General features: G+C 44.0%; 1 protein-coding gene across 1 annotated transcript in view; it reads left to right on the top strand.

Annotated features, from left to right (window-relative positions):
- The window catches only part of cep104 (centrosomal protein 104), a 75,440-nt gene that overhangs the window by 27,309 nt on the left and 40,631 nt on the right, over positions 1-7,500 (top strand). The gene's annotated exons all lie outside the window — the stretch shown is intronic.

Raw genomic sequence — 7,500 nt, forward strand, 5'->3', positions numbered from 1 at the left:
GTGTTGCACCTAGCGAATCAACACCTTACGATAAATGTTGAAACTTGTATTATTGGGCAAACAAGATATTCCATGTCCTAGTGAATATTTAAGGAGCAGAATATAACACAAAATGCCGTTTCAATATAGTTAGTTAACGCTCCACCGGAAGTCAAAGGACAGCGCTGAGAGCCTTTAGTGCACGTAGCCAATTGACTGCTGCAGCAGCATCGAAGGCACCTTTCTGTTTGCATTCAGCACCATAGCAACCCCTGTGGCTTTAAGTGCCCTCTGACCTTTACCTTCACCTGACATAGACAGACAGACAGAGAGACAGAGAGACAGACAGACAGACAGACAGACAGACAGACAGACACAGAGGGTCTTGGTAGTCAGAGGAGGAAGTGGTGTGTTCACCGCTGAACAGAGGTGAAGGAACACAGTTTACTGTAAGCAGATGAGTAGTTTTGTCACAAGCCCGAAGCCCCTATGTGCGTGTGTGTGTGTGTGGGTAGATGTATGATTCTGTATGTGTGTAGTCGTGTGTGTGTGTGTGTGTGTGTGTGTGTGTGTGTGTGTGTGTGTGTGCAGTAATGTGTGTTTATCACCGTGATGAGGTGAAGGTGAAATGTGATTGAAGTGGCGTGCTCTTGCGTGCTGTATTGTCTATATTTGACACACAAGCGCACACACACACACACACTCACTCACTCACACACTAACACATTTGAATGCATATCTACTGTGTACACACACACACACACACACACACACAAGGACGATTTGTGCTCATTCCATACATGATGTTTTGTGTTTTGAGTTCAAAGTCGCGAGGACTGTGGAATAAGCGTTGAATGGACTAACCGTGAGATACTGTATCATGGTTGTACAGAGTTAAAGCATGCCTCATGGACTACATGGAATGACTGTTAAGTATGTCTTTGTCTGTGTGTCCGTGTGTGTGAATGTATAGCATTCTTATATTTAAGTCCATTGTGTGTGTGTGTGTGTTGGTGTGTTTGGGTGTGTTTGGGTGGGTTGTGTGTTTGTTTGTGTGGTCTCTGAAGAAGCTCTAAAAGTTTCACACAGGATGTTGAATGCATTGGTAGTGTGAGTGTGTGTGTGTGTGTGTGTTTGTGTGTGTGTGTGTGTTTGTGTGTGTGTGTGTGTGTGTGTGTGTGTGTGTGTATTTGTGTGTGTGTGTGTGTGTGTGTGTGTGTGTGTGTGTGTGTCTGTGTGTGTGTGTGTGTGTGTGTGTGTGTGTGTGTGTGTCCGGTGCAGTCCATGAGGTGGAGGAGGGTGTGACACCTCTTTATTTCAGCGTGAGGTGAAAGATGTGTTTATTTCATTTCTAGCACTAACTATCTCAGAGATGTGCAGTCAGACTCGAGCGATGCCTTTGGACTGTGACGGGACGTGACGTGTCGTGCGTAATCAGGCTTAAAACGCTATTTTTGCTGTAGGGACACACATTGTTTAGATCCTGTGTGTGTGTGTGTGTTTGTGTGTGTGTGTGTGTGTGTAGGGACACACATCGTTTGAACAGATCCTGTGGGTGTCCACTCGCTCTTTGACCAGGTTCTGCATCCGGCTTGTGATCCTGGGACATCCTACATTTTCCAACATCCCATGTCTTAAGAGTACTCCACACTACCACATGACTACAATATATTGTATTAAGAGTACTCCACACTACCACATGACTACAATATACTGTATTAAGAGTACTCCACACTACCACATGACTACAATATACTGTATTAAGAGTACTCCACACTACCACATGACTACAATATACTGTATTAAGAGTACTCCACACTACCACATGACTACAATATACTGTATTAAGAGTACTCCACACTACCACATGACTACAATATACTGTATTAAGAGTACACTACACTACCACATGACTACAATATACTGTATTAAGAGTACTCCACACTACCACATGACTACAATATACTGTATTAAGAGTACTCCACACTACCACATGACTACAATATACTGTATTAAGAGTACTCCACACTACCACATGACTACAATATACTGTATTAAGAGTACTCCACACTACCACATGACTACAATATACTGTATTAAGAGTACACTACACTACCACATGACTACAATATACTGTATTAAGAGTACTCCACACTACCACATGACTACAATATACTGTATTAAGAGTACTCCACACTACCACATGACTACAATATACTGTATTAAGAGTACTCCACACTACCACATGACTACAATATACTGTATTAAGAGTACTCCACACTACCACATGACTACAATATACTGTATTAAGAGTACACTACACTACCACATGACTACAATATACTGTATTAAGAGTACTCCACACTACCACATGACTACAATATACTGTATTAAGAGTACTCCACACTACCACATGACTACAATATACTGTATTAAGAGTACTCCACACTACCACATGACTACAATATACTGTATTAAGAGTACTCCACACTACCACATGACTACAATATACTGTATTAAGAGTACTCCACACTACCACATGACTACAATATACTGTATTAAGAGTAGTGCACACTACCACATGACTACAATATACTGTATTAAGAGTACTCCACACTACACTACCACATGACCACAATATACTGTATTAAGAGTACTCCACACTACCACATGACTACAATATACTGTATTAAGAGTACTCCACACTACCACATAGATAGATAGATATATACTTTATTGATCCCCAAGGGGAAATTCAAGGTCCCATGATGTCACGACCCTGTCATGGTCAGACCTGCACCCCGCCCATTCTTGTATTATTATTCTGTTTGTGTCATTGTTCCAGCAGGGGGCGGTAGACGTGCCAGTGCACAGTCTGCGCACAGGTGTGCGAGATTTGGGCCTGATGTGGGCCAGTAAATAAAATGGCCACTTCCCATGATGCGGGCGGACTCCCTCTCCTCTCGACCGTCGTTCTATTATGTTATAGTTTGAGTCTGTTGATACATTGTACTTATAATACCCCTAGACACTTATGCACTACACCTTACTTTTTATAGCTTCATTATACTGACTTTCTATTATTACTTAATAAATATCATGTATTGTTACTTTTGCGTGGAACTCCCTTTATGTTACCCATGCTTGAGCCAGCGTGTGTGACATGTGGGGGCTCGTCCGGGATTAATTCGGTTCGGTAGCTATTTTGGTACGAACGTGCTTTTCCGGGAGTTCCACTCTGTTTGCTTAGGCCTAATTGTAATTGTTTGGGTTAATTGATTTGCGGTTTCCGGTTGGCTTTGACGGTGAGAGGGAGTTCCGCGGCGTCCTGTGCCTAGATGCAGGTCTACCTTTTTGCATGCAGCGTTTTTCACATGTGCTTGGCGTTTGAGACCTGGAGAAGACAAATAGGGTAAGTTTGAGCTACATGAACCCCTGGTGTTAGGTGAGACCGCCTAAACGTTTGTTGTTTTGAGTTAAATGGTTTAGTTTAAATTGGCGTGTCGAACGTGGGGAGACTGGCTGGCAGTCTAATCGCAGGAGGGCACGCTGAAGACATAGGCTATGGAAATATGCAGGGTGTGTTTTTTTTTCGTAGTTAGATACTGGGGCAGCTCCTGTTAGTGGCCAGTTTATTTCTCCGGTGTTCTCTGACGCTGGGTTTCATTGTGAGTAAAAGACGCGCATGAGTTGCTTTTGAGTGATTGGGCTTGGAATGAGAGAGGCATTCTAAATAAGACAACGTAGTTTTGATTTGGTGCCTGTTTTGTAGCATGGAATTTTGTTAACTGATTAGTAGGCCTATTTAATGGAAAATCTCAGTGACTTTTTTGCTTCCCCATCGGAAGAGGGTTTAAATAGTCTTAAGAAGGATCAACTGCGACAAGTCGCGCAGCATTACCAATTTGAGTTAAATCTTTCGAAATCGGCAAGGAAAGAAGAGATAAAACAAGTGGTTTCAACAAGATTGGTAGAAATGGAGGTTATTTCTTTAAATGTAGATGCAGATCCGGTGGTTCCAAAAGACGCATCTACTCCTAGAGGTGTTCATATGACTTTTGAGGAGCAAAAGGCTATACTGGAGTTAGAGATGAAACGTGATAAATTGGCAGCGATAGAGAGAGAGCAGGAGAGATTGCTTGAGTACGAAAAGCTGAAGGTGCGTGAGCGACAGACTGAGAGAGAAAATGAGCTAGAGCGAGAGAGGTTTAAGCTCATTGAAGAGGGTAAAATTCCTGGTGGTGTTCCGGATAGAGTTGGGCCTACACCTCAGCCAAACCCAGAGTTAAAACTGTCGCATATGATCCGATTTTTGCCTAAATTTAACGAACGTGACCCCGATGTCTTCTTTTCATTGTTCGAAAATATAGCGGATGATCGAGGTTGGAGAGATGAGGAATGCACCTTGTTATTGCAGGCAGTGATTACGGGTCGGGCCCAGGATGCTTTTGTAGCCCTTAGTGTTGAGGAGCGTAAAAGTTATAAGGCGGTGAAAGACGCAATTTTGAAGGCTTATGAGCTCATTCCGGAGGCATACAGGCAGCGTTTTAGAAATTGGAGAAAAGGGGACAGGCAAACACACACGGAACTTGCTCGTGAATTAAACCAGGTGTTTTTTCGTTGGTGCGCGGCCGAAGGAGTTAACACATATGATAGTCTAACTGATTTGGTAGTGTTGGAACAATTTAAAAATATTATTCCAGATCGACTTGAAACTTACATAAATGAACATAAAGTTAAAACTGCTGCAGAAGCTGCAGTGCTTGCAGATCAGTTTGTATTGACTCACAAACCTAAACCGAGAGATCAAGCGCCTCAGAGTTTTAGCCGTGATGATTTTCGCCCCAGACGTTTCACTAGTGGCCCAAGAACAGATTATGGTGCACGAAATAAGACTGATGAGGGGAATTGTCATTATTGCATGGGCGAGGGTCATTGGAAAAACGAGTGTCCCGTATTGCATGATCGACATCGAAATAGGGATTCTTTTAAGTCTGTTTCGGGAAAAGTTGGGGTGAGTTTGGTGGCCTGGTCTGGCCGGACTGTCTCCTCTACGGTGAGGACTCAGAGTTGTGGTACCTCTACGGAGGGGTTGGGTGGTGAGAGCGCTCGTCCTTCTAAGGAGGAGCCGCAGAAAGGACGAAATCGTTTTGAGGAATGTGCTAGTGAGAGCTATGGTCCGTTCATTACAAGAGGCTATGTGTCCTTAGTCGGCAGTTCTGTAAAAGTGCCCGTAAGAGTGTTGCGTGACACAGGAGCTAGCGAGAGCTTTATTGTTCAGTCAGTCTTGCCATTTAATAAAACATCTGACACTGGGAGTTGCGTCCTGATTCGGGGTTTTGAAATGCAGACGATCTCCGCTCCTCTCCATCGGGTGGAGTTAAATTCTGATTTGGTGCAAGGCGAGTTTGTCATGGCTGTTCGTCCCTCACTGCCTGTGCCAAAGGTGGATGTGATCATTGGGAACAATATTGCTGGTGGATGTGTTTGGCCGGGTGTGCTACCACCTCCTGTCGTGAAAACCGAGCCTGTTCTACCTATTGCATCTGATGTATGTGCGACTGAGTTCCCAGATGGTGCGCTAACTCGGGCGACGAGTCGCGCAGAAGATGATCAGTCTGTAGATGTTCGTGCTTGTCCAATGTTACCTGTGTTACCGTCCTCTCTGTCTCGTGTTGATTTAATTGCAGCACAGAGAAAGGATGAGGAGTTAATTGCGCTACTCAATACAGCATTGTCTGAGGGTAATGTGAGAAGCGCGAAGAGTGGCTATTTTACTGTGGATGATTTATTGGTGCGCAAGTGGCTGCCGTCTGATTCTGATGTCCAGAGACCGGTGTTGCAGGTGGTTATGCCAAGAGAACATCGTGATTTAGTTTTGCAGACTGCTCATGGTGGTGTGTCTGGGCACTTTGGTGTCCGCAAAACATACTGTCGGTTGTTGGAGCATTTTTATTGGCCGAAAGTAAAACGTGATGTGGCCAAGTTTGTGAGAACATGTAATCTCTGTCAGATTGCGAGAGAACCCAATCAGTCAGTGGTTTTGCTGCCGATGCCTGGGTCGCCTTTCTGCGCGAAGTTTGTTGGACCTGTTGTGCGTCAGGTGACAGAACGTGACTATCTGGTGGAAACGCCCGACAGAAGAGGAATGCAGTTACGTCACATGAATTTGCCTAAGTCATACTGTTCTCAAGCTAGTAGTCAAACTGTTTCCAGTGGCGATAAAGTAAGATCTGCTGCTTTGGCTGTAGTCGAGTGTGGGCCCGTTACGTCTCAACTGGTGGCAGCAGACGACGATGTGATTGGTCCAGACGACACATTGTTACAGTCACGGCTGAAAAGTTCGGCGACTCTTGAACATTTGGACTGTCTTTTAAATCGTTTGTCCCGTCAATATGAAGAGTTGCAGTCTTTGATTCTGTCTTTTAATTGCCTGCGTTCTGATCAACATGATATTGAGGTTGGCGGTACACTGCCCATTTGTCAACGGGTTTTTCGAGTTGCTCCACAAAAGCAGAAGTGTTTAGATACAGAACTTAAATATTCGTTGAATCATGCTCATAGGTATTCGTCACATCGGCTGTACGGATAATGCCATGGCTGATGCCCTGTCCCATGACTTGAAGACTACTAAGCCTAAATGATTGCCATGTCTTGTTCTGTCACCTGTCTTTGTGTTTCTCCTGTCTCCTGTCCAGTCTATCCTTAAATTTGCTTTTTCCAGGCGCCGGAGATTGCTGGTTGTGCTGAGACTGGGAGGTTTGGGGAAGTCTAGAGGGCAGTAGGCTGAAAGACTGGTGGTGGATGGGTTTCTAAAGTCTGGTTGGGTTATGGGTGTTGGTGGTGGTGGATTTTCTATTGTTGTCTATGCCCAAATGTTTTAGATATGTTATAGCTTAAAATGGTTTGAATGTTTATTCTTGGTGCAGACTTCCCACCAAGGTGGATCGTCTGTTTTAAGAGGGGGGGTGTCACGACCCTGTCATGGTCAGACCTGCACCCCGCCCATTCTTGTATTATTATTCTGTTTGTGTCATTGTTCCAGCAGGGGGCGGTAGACGTGCCAGTGCACAGTCTGCGCACAGGTGTGCGAGATTTGGGCCTGATGTGGGCCAGTAAATAAAATGGCCACTTCCCATGATGCGGGCGGACTCCCTCTCCTCTCGACCGTCGTTCTATTATGTTATAGTTTGAGTCTGTTGATACATTGTACTTATAATACCCCTAGACACTTATGCACTACTAGGGTTGCAAAATTCCGGGAATTTTCAAAGTTGGAAACTTTCCATGGGAATTAACGGGAATTAACGGGAATAAACGGGAATAAACGGGAATTAATGGGAATTAATGGGAATAAACTGGAAATTTTGTATCTGGCAAGTTGGTATATAACAGAGACCTTAATTTAGTTGGAAAAATCCCATCTTTCAGCATAATGTTAGTTAAAACAACCTGATTTAATGCAAACTCAGTTGAATTTCTACCCTGCACACAGGTCAATTATACATGCACACAACAATC

This window comes from Sardina pilchardus, chromosome 7, assembly GCF_963854185.1.
Source record: "Sardina pilchardus chromosome 7, fSarPil1.1, whole genome shotgun sequence".
NCBI classification, from domain to species: domain Eukaryota; kingdom Metazoa; phylum Chordata; class Actinopteri; order Clupeiformes; family Clupeidae; genus Sardina; species Sardina pilchardus.